The 18,293-nt window shown below is 42.1% G+C and overlaps 1 protein-coding gene across 1 annotated transcript in view; it reads right to left on the reverse strand.

Annotated features, from left to right (window-relative positions):
* MED13 (mediator complex subunit 13) overlaps positions 1–12,934 on the reverse strand; it is a 59,375-nt gene extending 46,441 nt beyond the window's left edge. Inside the window, exons 1-3 of the mRNA XM_037371600.1 lie at positions 12,144–12,934; positions 10,009–10,243; positions 14–183 (exon numbers count right to left, since the gene is read on the reverse strand). The gene's annotated coding sequence lies outside the window, so the exon portion shown is untranslated. The remainder of the gene's footprint in view (positions 1–13; positions 184–10,008; positions 10,244–12,143) is intronic.
* Between the last annotated feature and the right edge of the window lie 5,359 nt (positions 12,935–18,293).

The following is an 18,293-nucleotide window of genomic DNA, read 5'->3' on the forward strand; positions in this document are numbered from 1 at the left end:
TAAAACATCCTACCTTGTGTTTATTAGGTTTTCATCTTTCTCATAAGGCTTCACAAACCATTGTCCCAATGCGTACAAAATTTCGATTCATTAAACACCTCTCCAACAGGTTGTGAACAGCTTTGAAAAGTAGAGTGCGACATCATAAGAAAGTCCATTCTTCCCAAACACCATCTTCTTCTTCTATCAGGCAGAGGGAAAAAAAAAATAAATGAGCATTGAAATTCCATCTATTATTGCATGCACATATCACCAATTTCCTTTTCTCTCCCACAAGCTTTAAGACATTCACAGTGTAATGTGCAACCAAAAAAGCCTGTAACATTCAGATAAGTCTACTCACTTTAGAATAGTATAACTGCTAAAAGTAATCCGCTACAAAAACATCTCGTTTCCCACAAGAAAAAAAGGCTCAAACAGCTATTTGTACACAAAAAGAGACAACTAGCACCAGTTATATATTTCAGCCTGCAACATCACTGTATACCGATCTGTCTGCAAGGTGGCTAATGTTTTTGAGCAGTCTGAATTACCTATCCTGAAGAGTTAGCTGACAATTACGCTTAAAAATAAATTGCCCAAAGCCATACTTTGAATATATCCCAGTGTCTTTAGCTAACACTGACTGAGGAAAGCTGGGCACAAACATCATTGATCAATGACCCTCAGTATTCAACAATTTGCTAGAGGAGGGGGAAAAAAAAACCACACACCACTCCCCAGTTCAAAAAACTGGTAAGAGCAACCTGATTCTCCCCAGAAGACGCTCCCAACTGCAATTTTTCTTTTAAATTCAAATTAAAAAAAGAAAAATATTTAGCAGGCTAGTCCTGCTTTCCAACTATACACAGAACAGAAGAGAATAAGAGCAAACAGAAAGGCAAAGCCCAGTTCATACTGATAGGATTCTGAAGTGAAACACGGAGATCTTATGTGCCCCACAAATCAGAGTCATGGAATCCAACTTACCAAGCCAAGCTGATTGCCAAATCGGAAAGCGAGATTCATTACAAGCAGCTGTAATCTCTTCAACCACTCTGGCTCATAGTAAGCATTTGAACATAGTTTACGGGCCCTCGAAGTATATACACCGGCCCAAGTGTTACATAGGCAGTACAATTACATTGCGCACAAAAAATGAAGGACATTTGAATGCTTCTGTAGTATCTCTCAGTATGTATGTGATAACATTCATTCCCAGCAACACACTTAATATGGAGGATACATGAGAAAGCTCACAATCTTATCCTGAAATTACTGACAATCAGGTCCTATCTTTACACCTACAATTCTGGCATATTGTGTTTATGTATATCCCTAAGGACTGCTTCTGGTCTCCTTGGACTAACCTAGCATAGTTATTCTTACAATGCCATTGCTTTTATACTTCCAGGTAGCAGCAGAGACTAGAAGACTGTGTCTGACTAGATAAGGAGACATATTTTTACTTCAGTCTCTGGATAGTCGTGGAATAATTTAGGCTGAAAGGGACCTGCGGAGGTCATCCGCTCCAACCCCCACTCAGGGTTCAAAGTTAGAACAGGTGCTCATATCTTACATTTATCGCCCCTCACGCCATCTCCGCACACCACCAAGAAGCAAGGCTTGGGTTGAGGTTTAGTTCCATACAACAGGTCTTACAATAGTGACCTGTCTGTTCACCTCTTCTTCACAGAGGATTTGGTTCAAATAGCTTTCCACTGGTTTGCTCGATGGGCAGAAAACCTCAGTAATACGCCAAGTCCTCGCATTTTAAATCCCCCTTTGAAATAAGCCCTTCACCTTTATCTGGAAGCCACTTACAAGCTTAAAAGGTTGCAATAGTATTAACTAAAGTCTCAATATCCTTAAATTAGAGAGCATGCAGAAAACCAGACACCTCGCAATTTTATTGCTGAAAAAAACCCTAATATTGTTTATTGTAATAATCTGTAACACAAAGATGACAGAGAAAGGAATTTCAAAATACTATTGCAACCAGAACCTGGTGGCCACATTTCTATATTGCTAGATTCCACACAAATAAAAGTACACTTCCATTCCAGATCAGTATTATCAGTTAAATAAAATTACTCCCAGCATCCTTCTCTGAGGGACAAGTAAGCGTAAAACAGACCTGCCAAATAATTTATAAGTGAGAAGTGTCCATCATTACAGATGAATCACTGCGTGAAATATTTTTTCTGGTAAAGACAAGGAAAAGCAAGGAACCACATTTCCTAAACAGGAGGCCTCACCACGAATTTCCCACCCCACCACCCTATTTCAGCTTTGAAGTTCATCAAAAACTTGCTTTTGAGAACCATAAAGCTGCAAAATAATACAGTAACTCGCTAAAGAAACATCATACAAGAAGCTTGGTAACAAAAAGCAACAAAGGTCCAAAGTCAAAGGGTATAAAATGTTTGTGCCAAGAGGACACGCTTTTCCCCAGCACAGAGATTTGTAGACATACACAGAGGAGCAGCCCTATCCTACAGGCAGCTTTGCTGTTCAGCACATGCTGCTCAACTGGTGGCAAACAAGCTGCTCAATAGAGCAAACATTAACTACAAAGCTTAATGATATGGACTTTAACTGCACAATAAACTCCACACCATTTCAAAGGTTAAATAGTTGGTTTCTATATGGCTCTCGTAATTTAAAAAAGTCATTCTAAGAACATCCCCTGCATCAATTACCTACTGTAAGAGGAAATAGAAAAAGCTATTTCCAGCCCTTATGCCTAATTTTTGTTTTGACATATTAGCGTATCAATGAGAAGAAGATGCTGGAATTGCAATGATACTGAAGTGTAATTTAAAGCTTGCATTTTGATGGTCACACTATGGACACAAGGAGAGGTTTTAATTTTCTGAAGACACTACAAAGTATTTAATTTAACATCAATAGTTGTGCCGACAACCAAGTTATGAACTAAAGTTTACATGCAAGAACTTGCCACGAGATTGTAATTCTGAAGTGCTCTCCTAGCTGTCTTTGGTCTACTGGTGAAACAGAGAGCTCTTAATGAGCATATTACGTGGAGAAAGTATAAGGCAGTTAATGGAAATCACAATTAAAATTCTAATATTTAAAAAGACAGCATTCTGTAAGCATGCCGACTGATCAGGAAGAATGACTGGTACGCAAAAGAAGACCATCTGTTCAAACTGAAATGCACCTTGCTATAGAAAGGGAAGGTTAAATAATGTGACAGTTAAAGATACCCTCATTTCAGAACATTATTCAAATTCATGCAAAAAAAATAGCAGCAAGTGTTCTGTGTCTTTTTGAAATCTATTTAGTCACTCCCCACCCCCCACCCCTTTTTTTAAAGGGTGGTAGATGGAAGGAAAGAAATACAACATCTGCTGACATCTCTCAAATATTTTTCTTCTTAATTGAAACTGTTGTTTCTTAACATGAAAAAAATCCTCCTACTTAACAGGAATTGTACAAAGTAAAAAATTTTGAAAAGAGAGGGAAAGGAAGAGACACTTTTGTCTTCTAATCTTCCTTAAACAAAAATGTTCAATCTGGTAGTGATAACTAACCAAAATAAGTTGCTGACTCATTTAAGAAGGTGTTAAGCCACAATTTCACTTCAGATGAGTGTTATCCACAAAAGTGCTCCTGAAACCTTAAAGTTACAAATATTTTATTTTTATTAGTTCTCTTAGCTGCCCAAACCACTCAGCTCCTCTGTGACATACTTTATGTTAACCCATTAAACAAGCTATACATGTACCACCCCAATATAATTAATTCAGTTCCCTCTCTCTTTACGCCACATATTAGGTGGAGAGTTTTCCTTAAATAAAGCTAAAAATTATCAGGAAGTGAAGAATTAACAGAAACAATGGCCAGGAAAAAGCAAGTTTTCATACCACACATAAATAACAATCTTTCTCAGTCAACAACTCCTCAATACTACCCACCATCCGATTTAAAAAACACAGTTGTAGAAAATGATTTGCTTCCAGTACTTTTATGTTCTACTTTACATTCTTCTTATGGTTCACCTGAAACAGTAAAGTTCATTTTTACCGATTATGCCCTTCTGTCTTTCCAGTGTTCCTGGGCAAGCATACTGTGAGGCAGGAGTTTGGAAGCATGCTCAGAATACAAAAGCCTTGCAATTTTTAGTGAATTCTGAAAAAGCAGTATCTTTAAACCTTTCCATTTAATTCACGTCAGATGTTTTGAACCGTATTTGTTACCCAGAGAACTCTAGCCAAATTTATTAATCAAGGACTGGTAACAAATAAACAGATATTTGCTTAACTATGTTTTTTGCAAGAAAACCAATTTTTAATTTCTTAATCAATACTGTATATTTATCTGTTGCAATATTAAAAATTACATTTTCAAGAAGACTTTTGAAGAATGTGGATATTCCCCCTTCTTCCTTTTAACATATAGCTGGCCACATCAGCAAAACACCAATAAGCATCAGTTCTTGAAAAGGCTGAATATGTTTACCATACCATTAAAAATATCTTCTAATGCTCACTGAACCTCTAAAATAAACCGTGCAAAAGAAACAATCATAGTCAAGCCTCCACTTTGGACTACAACCCCTCCCCCCTTCGCCCAATTACTTCAATTACAGAGAGGAAAAATCCATTCCTTAGTATGACTGAGACGCGTCTTCCAGAAGTATTACTTACCTTCATAGGCTTCCTTTCTGTCATCATTTGACAGCATGCCAGTTATAGAAATAGAATGATGCAAAACTCATTTATACGATCAAACTTCCTATGTAAGCTTCAGATTACAAGGGAAGTATAATAAGCAAAGTAGTGTGAAATTGCTGCTGTATACAATATTGTAATAATATGACAGAAACACTTCAAGTAAAGTTTTCTATTTAAAAACAATTTTTGAATTCAAATACTTTAAGATTAAATAAAATTGCTCAAAGCAAGAACTACCCAGGTAACCTACTGAAAAATAATTTTGAGGGCCTATATCCCCAACAAAATAAGTGAGAAGAAGATTTTACGTGAAAAGAGGGACTGAATACATTTTAAAAATACCAGCTTAAGAACCCAAGTGAGACAACTTAAGTTTGTTTCCATTAGAGTTGTGTCCATTATCTATATTCACTGAAAACAGCCTGGATATAAGATTCGAGATACCCAAACTAGTTGGAAGATTTCATCAACTGAGAAGGAAGCCAAAACATGAGCTACTGTCCAAAATACCATACCCGAAATATTCAGCACCATTACAAGTCAGTTTTTGTAGTGCTAGCCCTTTACCAGCATCACACATGTAAGTTTTATGCTTTCTCTACCCAGCAGAATATTTTGCTAAATATTTAAAATGTATGACCTTTTTGTAAGTTTGTGACTATGCCTGTTCATAAGGATAACAAGGTAACAGTTTTCCTTCAGTATTTGTTGAGTGCAAGTTGGGCTGGGCTGGGCTGCATAGCCACAAGAAAAGAAAAATCTGAAAAACTTTCTAGCTAAATGTTCCAATATCCTCCTCCACACTGTCTCCGAGTAATCCATATGCAGACATATTTTACTTATATTGTTAAATTTTACACTTAGTGCCTATGAAGTCATTGTTTCTACTTATACAGGTATATTATGCATGTGACCTTGTACATGCAACCAACATAATATGAGGCAAAATACTCATTTACTGTGAAAAAGTGTTTTCCACCTTACTCCACAGATATTTCACATGCATGTTGCTCTGGAGAAAAGGGAAAAAAGGAAAAAATTCAAACATCACCTTCAAGCTGGTACTCACACCAAATCACAGAAGTTTTACAAAGACCGCTTCAGTCATTTTTGCATAATGTTTATCAGCAGTTTTGCTTAAATGGACACAGCTCTAACATGGAGGACTGAAGAAATGCTAAAAGCGTCGATGCACCACGCAGCAAGGAACATCCATAACACCTTCTTTATTACATACACACGAACAGATATATCCCCCACAGACAAGTTACTTAAGCTCACTATACTAATATTGGGTGCAAAATTATTAAGGAGGTATGTTTGGGGTTTTTTGTAGGAGTTAAATGGTCTTAGGAAGCAAATGTTATTTTTTAAAAAATGCAAGCCACTAGCTGAACTATTTTCAAAGCTCACTTTGCCAACTACTTGCAACTGGCAGGCTTTTTTGCAGAACCCTCGGTATGATAACTGGCTCACACTCCAGTTTCCATTGTATTAAAAGTAATGAGACACTCAATGCTGACATCAGCACATATCAACCAATTCACAGATTTGTTTGGAGACAAGGATTTGGTCTATAATGCATATTTATCGAGAACTACACAACACAGAGAAGTCCTTGCTGCCATGACTGCTGCTGTTTTTACCATACTGTAACAACAGACAAGCATCAGTACAGATCTTGCTCCTCATTCTTTCAAGCTCTCCTACAAGCCCAGCAAGGAGCTAAGACTAGCATTATTTTCATACATTTATCTCCTGCAGAAGCATGAGGAAGACTGTTCCGCAAACAAAACCCGATTAACTTGATATATGACAGGTACAGTGAAAAGTCTTTAATTTTTAAAGTAAATTAACAAGACTTAATTGACTCCAGAACGAAAAGGACACATCTTATAGCTCACCATATAAAAGATGCAATTTGAAGGTCAAAGGCATATAAAAATGTTCCCCTATCCAAGGATTAATCAAATTGTAACCATTTCCTTGGGACTAAATCTTTACGTAATTCATACCTGACTGTTCTCAGGTTTGAGGTTATCTACTGCCAACGTAAAGAAAAACACAAACCAAATCAATCCAAGTGTATACAGGTAACCACTTTAAACCAGGAAAGAACATATCTGATAAAGTAACTGCTGATCAGACCAGTGAGACACCATTGCGTTCTGAAATTTGAAGAGATGTCCTACTTTAAGGTTTGAGTTGCAGGAATTACTATAATCAAGCCTCACTGTCACAACAAAAACATAACCTTTGAGGTTGTTAAGAGGATAAAATAACATTTCACTAACTTCTGTCTGCCTCTAGCTATGTTGGGAGTAGAAATAGACTTACAGGGTTTTTGGTATTGCATACCATAAGTAGCTTCCTAGGGAAGGAAAAGAAAAAAAATAATGATTGAGCAAAGTCAATATTACTGATCAATCAGCATCTCTGAACAAGTCTCCTTTTGACATGCCCCCAGGCAACAACAATCCCTGGCCATCAAGAAGACAGTTATCCAGCTCTTGATGCAAGAGTTCAGATATAGCCAGTAGCAGGCATTCAAACGTATCTCTAGGGCAAAGAATGAACTTCTAGAATGTACAGGCTGAAGAGAGAGAGGTATCATTTATTTTTTTCATCTGATAGGCATAGATGTACTCCCACAAAACTGTACATTCCCTTTTGAAGTGAGCTTGAGAAGGGGACAAGAGGATTCTTGAAGGCTGCCATATTTCAAATCCCTGAGGGTTGATAACCAAGATGTGTTCCAGAAACTGCGTGTTCATTGTTCACTGAAACTACAAGTCACCAAAAAAAGTCAAAAACTGTCAAAATACCAACCTCTCCTTAACAGGCATTGTCTCATACCAAAGGAAGCCAGAATCAAAAAGTTATTAATGTTGCTCTGGCACACTTCTAACTACAGCTCCTTTCAAGGCCCACTTGTATAACAGCAGCCTGTCCGTGGGCAATAAAGGACAGGCTCACAACGACAGACTGCTCGTAGCTCCTCTCCTCCTCCCTCACCCCATCCTTCAGGACAACACTTCACCTACCAAGGAGAAAAGCTCTAAATGAGGCAGTACCTCAGCCTGCAGCAGCAAACAATTGCCAATCAATTTTGTAGGTAACAAGCCTCTGCTAAGAAGTCATTTATCTTTCCCATTGAAAAATGTAACAAGCAATCATTGGGAGAACTGGGCAATGTGAACTACTAGAAGAAATTGGCCACCAATGAAAAAAAAATCCATTAGGTCTATGACAAAGGTCAGATAACATTGTTTGGGTTCAGCCATAATTCTTTCTAATATAACACTCACATTAAGATTTTGTGAGCAGGAAAGAGAAAAAGTGCAGGTAGTCCTTAGCCACCTCCTCCACAACCCAGCTGATTAATATCTTTATCAACTTCTGGTCAGAAGAGCTAAGCAGACTAGCACACTAAGAGGTTATAATGTCTCCTTTTAATTAAAAGGAGACAAAAACATACCTGCAAGAACCAAGATGCCAGATACATCTACACACAGACATAGGTAACAGTTGCATGAGTGATAAGCATTTAGGTAGAAAAACAACTAACAGCAAGACACCCGAAAGAGCTCTACTGAAGCACGGACATCCACAGGTGACCTGAACAAAGAAAATACCCAAAACAACTGCAGAGACATGGCTGAGAGACTCTAATCCTCTCTCCCTCTCCCTTACACCCTAAGAGAAGTTAAGAGTTGGTAAGTACCTAGGATGATAACACACAAAAGTGCAATTCCATAAAAGCATAAGTGCATTCTGATCTGAAAGTTCAGCTGCAAGACACCACTGTTTTCAAAAGGTACCTCTATAGATTCAAGAGAGAATGCAAAGGAAGTTGCTCAAATAATTTTGATGGCCTGGTAGCGCAGAAATGCACTCTCCAAATGGCTTAACCTCTATTTCATCTTCCACTCAAAAAAAAAGTAACATATTTGTCTCAATGTAATCCCACCAGCCAATAGCATACAACATTCACATAGATAGTTTTGCACAAGCATTGATCCTCACTCAAGGCAAGCCCAGGCCAAAACCAGCATTTAGTCTAAGTTACATCGCAGTCTCACAATAGATGTTCCCTTCAGGTCAAGACTGAGGTTATTCATAGGGCAAAATAAGGAAGCCTTAAATGCACTAAAATATCAAGCAACCTACAATTTAACTGCCATTTAAGATGCAAAGTTTCTTGTTCCAGGACGGACAGGAATACAGTCAACATCCCAATCTTTGAAGTCAATTATTCAAAGAAATAAACATCATTTTAGTGCGTCAATTGTTTTCAGATAGTATTATTTTTGTGTGAAAATTCCACACATTATTGAATTGTTTCAAGTCAACTTCCTCAGTGGCACTTCAAACTCATATTTGTTCTTCAGCTTATCCACAAACACAGACAGCATTAACAATTTCTGGTTACCAGGTCACCAACCCTTGGTCTCATTTTACACTTCAGTAATCTGAATACTGTACATTATTTGCAAGGAAATTGGAGTAAGGTGACTTTTTTTCTTTTCTAGAATTAGTATAGTCTCACCGCTAGACTTACACAGTTTAAAAAACTAACTTCACTTTACTAAAGCAACTGGAAAGCCATCTACTTTGGGAATCGAGATCAACAAGTAAACGTTTTCAGAACAAGGTGTCAAATTTGAGGTACAACACTACTGAGAAATATAAATATTGTCAGTCCTTCAAAAGTCTAAGTCTGAAAGCAGGTACAGCAGGTTCAGAGCCCTGGGAAAGGGGCAGAGAGAAATCATAGAAATATGAGGTTTAGAGATTCTTGCACAAAAACAGCCAGCTAGTTTCAGATGCCTTCTTTTGATGGCTTCCCATCAATAATTTGGCTTCCAATCAAAACAGCTCCATACGGCTTAAGAATTGCCCAGATCTCTACAATTCCTATTGCATAATAAAAAGTGGTTTACTACTGAATTTGGAAGTTCTAATTGCCCAACAAAAGGAATCTTATCGAAACACATTTAAGACATCACTTATGAATCACAGGTACAGATTTCTTGTGAAGAAGCTGTCAAAAATATAGGCTTCAGTGGTGGTTTTTTTTCCCCAAAGAAACAAACAGGGAGCAAAAATTCGTTTCCTGAAAATCTAGCAGTCCTAGACAACCTTAACACAGGCAGCAGCTGTTTGATCACTGTGCTGCCGTAATAATTTGGTGTAGTTTGTAGCAATAAATTTATCTTATCTATAGACGACAGTCCATCTAGCACGGATTTTCTAAGGGCTGGCAGAAGACAGCCCTGAGTAACAGCATCCTTTCACTGACCAAAAGAAGGTATTAATTTCTTCCTACCTGAGAGATCATGATGAATAAGGTCAGCAAAGTTGGGGTCATCACCCCACCAAAATATCCATAGCTCCCTGCGTCCAGGTCTCTGGTCTCGGCGCCAAACACTGAGTACATCCGCCTTCAGACAGCGACTGAAACTGCTCAAAATAGGGTCCTCTTCCGTGACCGGAAAGAGAATTGGGGCAGATGTTGGACCCTGCCATACGTATCGCTTCCATTTAATCCCAGTTAGATCAGCCTAAGGGAAGGAAAAGAACAACTGTCAGTCAGCAGGGTCGGTACACCCCCAACAGAAACATCCCGCTATAACAAGGTGATGGCACACGAAGAGGCGGGTGGAAGGAAAAAAAGATCAATCCAATAAAATTTAACAGAAAACATACTTGTAAGTTCTGTGTACCCCATTCTAAAAAAATCTCCTTTAATAATGGCAGCAAACCAAGAGCTGTTCATTTTCATGGCAGCTTTAAGTCAGATTTGATTTAAAATTTAAAAAGTGAAAGACAACTGAATAATGTAATTATCTGCAGGCTGCAACTGTCCAATCTGCTGAACACTTGCCTTAGCAAAGAACGTTTTTCTTTTTGCTTACTTATGTATACACTACCTTTTCAATCCAAGATTACTCTTAAGGAAATAGGTAATATGGTAAATCAACTCAAGCATACATTCTTCCAGTCATCTACTACTTCAGAAAATTTCACAAGTTTCTCAATTGTAAAAAATTCTCTCTCTCTCTCTCTCACTCTCTCGGAAAGCCTCTCAAGTACACTTATTGGTACCAAGAGCTATCAGCCTTCTCATTTCTCACACCGTTTTTTAAGAATTTAAGCCCTAGTTTTATCATTAACTTACATATCAGACTCGTGTCCACATCGATTACAATCCACTAAATGCCCTAGTTAAACGACTGCTTTATGAAGAGTTAATACTCTATGTAATGGGAAAGAGACAATTGCTGGATTATCTACAATGCAATGCCACACCAAGTTTTAGTGCTAAGTTTTTTCACATGAGGACAGTCACCTGCAGGCACGTAGGGGAGGCATCGCCCGGGGGTTCTCCTACTACCCGGGAGGAATGAGGTAGGCTGGCATTGCCAAGAAGTCGCTATTTGTTTTCTTCCCAATATGACAACACCGAGATTACTGCAACATCTAAGCCTAACATGGCAGCTTCCTACCGTCAGGAGGAGAAGCATTTAGATAAAAAGTACTCTTTGCAACAGTTGATGGTTTGGAAAGACTTTTAAGATTTAAAAATGCGCTACTAACATGGATCTGCAGGCCTGATGCAGGCTGCAGACACGTTCAGACTGCCCAGATTCCCCCCCATCCAAAAATATGAGTACCATAGCTTGGCACAGGTTTTTACTTACAACAATCTCTAGAATAATAAATCGCAGGCAGTCAGCTAAGATTAGCTGATTTGCATTAAAAAGCAGATGAAACAGCTCAGCACAGCCTCCAAAAATTGTATCACAGTCCAGTCACATCACATTTACTTTGGGAGCTACCGAAATCAACAATTTGAACAATTTTGTACTCGAATTAAGAAAAGGCTACAAAATGGTGCACAACAAAACACAAGATAACACCACTTCACGGGGAGTGCATCACCAAAAGCAGACCTCCAGAATAAAAACAAGCAGTAGAAAGAAATCACTTCAAAAGCAAGGCAGAAGGGAGGTCTCGGCTCAGATTTGTCCGGGATGTCACGAGTGGGGAGCGAAAGGAGAAAGTTCCCGGAGATGCGGGGCTGAAAGGAGGAGGAGCAGCACATCTCCTTAGCTCCTGCGAGAAATTATCACGTTCAGCAGCAGAGATAGGAAGATAGAGAGAAAGGAGGAAAAGTTGCAGGCGAGGAAAGCGAAGGAAAAGGCGAGTGCAGGGAGGATACTACCCAGGAAGAAAGCGGAGGGAGGGGCAAGGCTAGACAGACAGCGATGGAGGGGGAACCAGAGGGGCATGGGAGAGTTGGCTGGCTCCAGGCAGGGCCTACTCTGAGGACTCATCCAACAGAAGCTATGCTAAAAATGGCTGCTTTGCTTCCACTACCCCTTCCTCCCCTCCCCCAAACCTCCTCTCTCTTTCACTCTGTGTCTGCCGTGCGTGTGTGTGCCGGTGGCCGACACTTACCAGGCAGAAGAGGTTGGAATGGCAATCCTCCAGGCTGGCCCCGTTCGGCACGAAGCAGGAACTCATCCTCACAGCCACAACCCACACGCCATTATCCCACAGCCTCCGACAAGAAAGAAAGAGACAGACAGAGAGAGAGAGAGAGGGAGAGAGAGAGACAGACACCGAGAGGGAAAGGGGGGAGGGGGGACTATGCACACGCACAAATAATAATACAATTAAATAAGGGATTTACACACAGACACACACGCACGCGAAATAGTTGTGGGATAAATAACCCGGGAGGAGAGTGGTATCGGAGAGGGGGGTAAAAAAAATATTAAAAAAATAAAGAAAAAATCTAGAGAAACTCGGAACGTTTTCTCTTCTTCTAGATATCAAAAGGGGGAGGGGGGGGTCAAGCCACTGTGGAAGGGGAGAACAGAAAGAGGGAGGTGGTAAGTAATCCAACGACGACGGGAGATTAAGATCAAAATCCTCCCTGTTCCTCTTGTCTTCTCATTCGCATAAGGAGGGGAGGGAGAGGAGGTAAGGTGAAGGGGTAATTGATCCAACAAGAGAATAAAAATGGGGTAATTAATCCAGGGGGGCTAGGGGTAAAAATCAGTTGACATCCCTCCTTCCTCTCTTCTCAGATGCCAAGCAAGAGAAGTAGGGGGAAAAAAATATAAATAATCCAGTGGGGGCAATTAATCCAGAAACCTCCCTCCTCTTCCTCCTGTTTCTTTAGTCATCAGACGAGAAAGGGGCAAATTGTGGAATGACTGGGAAGGATTGCTATGGGAGAAAGAAAAATCCAGGCTCGTCTCTTCGGAGTCCGAGGGCAACAGGGTGGGGGGGGGGGGTTGGGGGGGTGGAGGCGGGGGGTCAGATTCTTCTCCCCTGCTCCAAAAATATTCCAAATAAATTAAAATTTAAAATCATAAAAACAAACTTTAAGGGCCAAAAGCAAGGCGAGTCGGAAGAATTCGTAAAGGCAGGACAAGAAAAATTTCCTGGGGTGTACCCCAAAAAAACATCTGCGGGGGCAGGGGAGGGGGGAAGGTATTCCTTGAGAGAGAAAGGCCGCAAAAGTCTCCTCAGCAGCCCAGCGGGGGATTAAATTCCCCTGTGGAAACCCCCCCTCCCCAAAACGGAATACTCTTCGCAGAGAGGGCGAAACCAAAATATCCTCCGCTGGGTAAAAATCCTTCCGTGGGGAATGGAGGGAGGGGGAGCGGGGTGGAAGGAGGAAATTGCGGGTGACCCTCGAAGTCTCTTCGGGGAAGGATGGAGGAGTCTCCCAGCAGCCGATCCCCAGTCTGTTCGGGGGAGGAGGAAGGGGTAAATCGCAGAGTCTCTTCGGGGAGGCTCGCCCCCCCCCCCCCCCCAGCTGTCCTCCGGGGCCGAGGGAGCCCCACAAAGTCCACACGGCTGGGTGGGTCTCTTCAGGGGAGCCCGGACCCCGCCAAGTTACCGCCGAGAGCCGGGGGCAGGGGGGGCTCCGGGGCACGGAGGGCCCCCTCCACCGCGCCAAACCCCGCAAGACCCCTGCGAGCGAGGGGGGGCGGCGGGGAGGGACCAGCCCAGCTGCGAGGCTAGTCCCTCAAAAAATAAAAGAGGGGGGTGGAAAAAAAAACAAAAAACAACCACGGGGCGAAGAAAAAAAAGGGAGGAGAAAAATATAAAATGATAGTCTTCACACGGAGCGGTCTCCTGCGGGGGAAGAAGACCCGGCGGCGGGGCGGGAGCCCCCGCTCTCCTCAGGTGAGGGGTCTCCGGGAGGGCCGGCGGCTGCCGCGGGAAGGCTCCGCGCCGCCCCGCTGCGGCGTCCCCGCGGGGGCAGTGGGCGGAGGGCCCCCTCCCCGAGGTCTCCTCGGGAGGGCGGGGAGGCGGCGGCCGAGCCCCGGGCTCTCTTCAGCCGGAAGGGCCGCGGGGGAAGGGGTCGGAGCCCCACAATTCCCGTCCCCGCCGCCGCCGAGACAGAGAGACGCGGCGGCCGCTGCTGCTGGCGGAGTCGGTGCCCCGAAGCCCCCGCCGGCGGGTCTCCTCCTCGCTTCCCCTCAGCGGTGCCTCTGTCGGCGGCTGCCCGGCCGCGGCATCCTGGTCCGCCAGCTCCCCCTTAGCGCGTCTTCCCCATGTCGCGTCGCGGCCGGAGCGGGGAGGGAGAGGGGGGGATTCCTCTGCCGTTTAATTCCGAGCCCCTTTTTCTTTAATGGCGGCCACAGGGACGAGAGTCGGGGCCCCCCTGCCGCGCTCCCATTGGCCGCCGCGCCGTCACGTGGGGCCGCCCGGCGATGGCCGCCGCCGCCGCTGGGGGAAGGCGGGTGCAGCGGCGCCGCGCGGCCGCTAGGCGCGTGCACGGCGAGCGAGAGCCGCGCGCCTTCCTCGTTGGGAGGCCGCCATCTAGTGGCCGCCGTGCGCCGTGGCGCAGCGGGCTGCGCCGCAGGTTTGGGCGCAGCGCGGCAGCCACCGCCGGTTCGAGGCCCGCCTCCCCCCGCCAGGCCCGCGGGCCCCGCTGCTTCCCCGGGTGCCGGCGGCGCTCCCCATCGCCCGCCACCGCGCAGCCCGGCTCTCGACTCCAGCCTCCGCCCCTTGGCAGAGGCTTCCCACGATCCGGGCTCAGTAACACCGCGCTGGTGCTTTGCACCGTGGAACAAATTCCATACCGAATCCTCGGAGCCTTTTTAAACAGACAGGCAAGTGTTGGAAGCGCTGGCATTAATATTTAATGGGAGCATTAATGCTTTCACTAGTCCCACGGACATCGTGTCTGCCGGAGCAGGACTGTATTCCAAAATTCCATTTTTCTTCATGCGCAGATCCGTAACGTGCTGTTTGTGAGGACGAAGTAGGTGGGTTCTCTGTTACTATATACACAGATTTGCAGAAGGACTTTGAGATTATTCAGAATTAAGATGCTACAGAAACAGGAAAAGCTATTTTTAAGAGATATTTGGGAATCATACACATCTTGCTAATCCTCACGTATTACAGATTTTCTGTGCAATAGTTGCATGTAGAATGTAAAATTTTTAAGTTAGTACGTACATCATTTTTTGACTGCAAAGTTCAAGTGAAAATACAAACCCATATAAAGTGCCTAAAGTAAAAGAAAGACCTGAATGTCTCAGCCAACATGACATTCACATTAAAATACGATACGTTCATGCAACAGCAGCACATTGCATCACAACTATGCAACATGATGATGTTTCAAAGGCCCTGCAAATTATTTCAGGACTCATGAACAAGACAAGCGGCAACCTTCTGCAAATGTCTTGATTGAGTGGGAGGAAAGAAGGACACTCTATAAATAAATTTATATGATAAGTCAAAAAAAAAAAGTGAGGCTTTTTTTTTTTTCACCAAGAGAAACTTTGAAGATTTACTCACACTAAGACTATTTTTGTACATCAGTGTAGGCAAGCAAGATTCTTCTTTTTATCTAAATAGAACCAGAGTATTTTTAACACAGGAGATTCATTCCCTCACTGCTCATCGAAACGTGGCAGCTGGGGACGGAGCCGGGATGCGGGGGGAGGGCGTGTGGAACCAAACCCCTTTCCAAGTGGAACAGATGGTTTTCTCCGTGGTGACTACAGACGAGGACCACAGTGCGAAGAGGATTTGCTCTGCGGCAGCACTCAGAACCCGCTCCTCCACGCTGCCATGGATGCCGAGGGGCACGCGAAGGCCCTCCGAAGTTTCAGCGTGCCGCTTTGGTCGTTAAAGCGATTATCTCACTGCACACAGAGAAGTTATTAAGTCACACCTCCCAAAGGAGAAATCCAGTGCTTTGAAGGCAATAAAACAAAGCAACATTCAGCATTAGTACAAAAGATCCGGTATGGTTTTCCCTCTAAAAGCAAAAAGCATCCTTTGGTAAAACTGCAATTTTGTAGTGGGAACAGAAATCCGGTGCGATGACTTGGTGTGGGCTTGACGTGCAGCAAATACTGCATACTCTTGCATTTCCCCACTGATTTCGGCATGACACCAAATTTTCACTAGCTGAGAATCCACGTCTTTTGCCTGAAACAGCACAGCTCAACGTCTGGAAGAGAGGATTAATCTAGTGTCTAACACTGGTTTTGGCACTGATTCACTTCACAGTTTTGAGGAACTCAGCTTCTGTGTCTCAGTTTACTTATTTGTAAAATGCATTTTGAGATCTGGTTCGTTAGTACTTACACATTAGTCACAATAAATACTTACACAGCATCCCAGCACCATCATGCACAGAATATAATTTTTCCAGTAAACATAAATATAGGATAAAGAACTAATAAAATATTGACAAAAGAGGAAATAAAACTAACACATCGACTAGAGATTTTTTTAAGTAATTCCCTTCCTGCTTCAATCCTGAATTACAGAACCTACACGCTTTCCCAATTACATGTACAGCACTAAGTAACAGTAGGACACACAGGAGAGCAGTCACATCCATGTTTGGCAAATTTTGGACCCGAGACATTGCTTGCCCTTTGCATACTGTATGTGCTATTTGGGAAACAAAGCCTGTTTAAAAACTGGGGAGGAGGCAGACACAAAAAAAGCCAACACCACCACTGTGGAAAAAATGCTATTGAAAATATGCTTTCTATTTTTCAGATGGGTTCTTACACAGTTCTTATGTCTGCAACTTCCAGAAGTGCATTAAGCTGCATAATTAGCATCTGTCACATGTAGCCTTTTCCTTCCCTCTTCCTCTCCCTAGAGGGAAACTGTATGAAGAAATTTTAATATAAATTTTAGTATATATACTGTTCAGTGCATTCATTGCTAGGAAAGACACAGTCAAGTAAGTTTGTGCTTGATCTGAGGTTCATCTTATAATATAATATAAATATAATATAATATAAACTTCACCAGTTTAAAAAAATGCTGTTGATCCCATCTAAAAATTAACTAGTCTTTTGGAAAGACAACGGTAGCAGGGGTGGGGTTGAGATGGAACCGGGCAGTTAACGCTAGTCACTCGTCCTGGTATTACAAACTTCTACTCTCACACACATCGAAACATCTAGCCAAAAGTAGTAGGGGATGGACGGTGTTCCCCTTTAGTCAAAGCTATTTCTTCTGAAAGGAAAAAAAACCCATATTTTGAAAAACATCACAACAAAAAGTAGGGCTTCATATTGCTTCTTCATTCACGTTTAAAGATACTCCACTGTTGAATGTAAGAAGGTCAATGGACTAGAGCATCTCCTAGTGAATCTCTGCAGACAAACTTAAAAGAAGGTGCGACCTTTAAGAAGTAAAGACTAAAAAGAAAGATATATCACTTAAGAACAACAGCAACATGAAAAATAATCACATTATTTTGCCTTTGATTTCCATTCAGACTCTCTCCTCATTTTTTCCAAGTATTTATTTTCTACTTCATTAGTTCAAAGAAAATTGAGATTATAGGATTGAGCATATTGGCAACAACCTGAAGTATGAAGTGCAGACTGAATGCTTAAACTTCAGCTACAGAGGTGGTAATTACTGTAATTGGTCCATGTGAAGCAAAAATATCAAGTAGTATAGAGTTCAAACTCATGCCAGTCAGTCTCCAGTTGGCACCGACAGTTCTATCTGGAGGATACAGAGGTCTCAGCAGGACTTACTGTTGGCAACTGTTCAACAGTTCTCTTCTCCAAATGGTTTCAAAGGGATTTGGTTGGGAAGAAAGATAATTTTTAACAAATTAAACTACCTAAAAATGGCTAAATGCCCAGAGCCACCTAGTCTGCATTAGTCACTACTACCAAACCATTTTAAAAAGAAGATTAAAAATATAATTGCTGCAAAGAAATGCCTATCTGGCTTTAACAATATGATCAAATCCCTGCAAAGTTACCCAAATATGTACTGTACACCATACCACAAGTATATATATAAACATGTCCAGAGTAAAAGGTATAGCAGAATATTTACACAGTGTGTGTTTCTCAGAAAACAACTGGCTCAAGTTACTGGAATCCAAGTATTCCTGTAAGGACATGCCATATAGTTTCAAGATATTAGAAGACCACTTACTTTCTAATTAAAAATGACAATAGCAAAACCCCCATAGGAGATAAGATTAGGGGGACAGTTTATTTCCCGTTAGTATTTATCTTAAAGCATTTGTAAGGTGTCCATAATTGTGATGTAAAACATAATTTAGATTTGCACCAA

The sequence above is a fragment of the Falco rusticolus genome, chromosome 1 (assembly GCF_015220075.1).
Source record: "Falco rusticolus isolate bFalRus1 chromosome 1, bFalRus1.pri, whole genome shotgun sequence".
Taxonomy (NCBI): domain Eukaryota; kingdom Metazoa; phylum Chordata; class Aves; order Falconiformes; family Falconidae; genus Falco; species Falco rusticolus.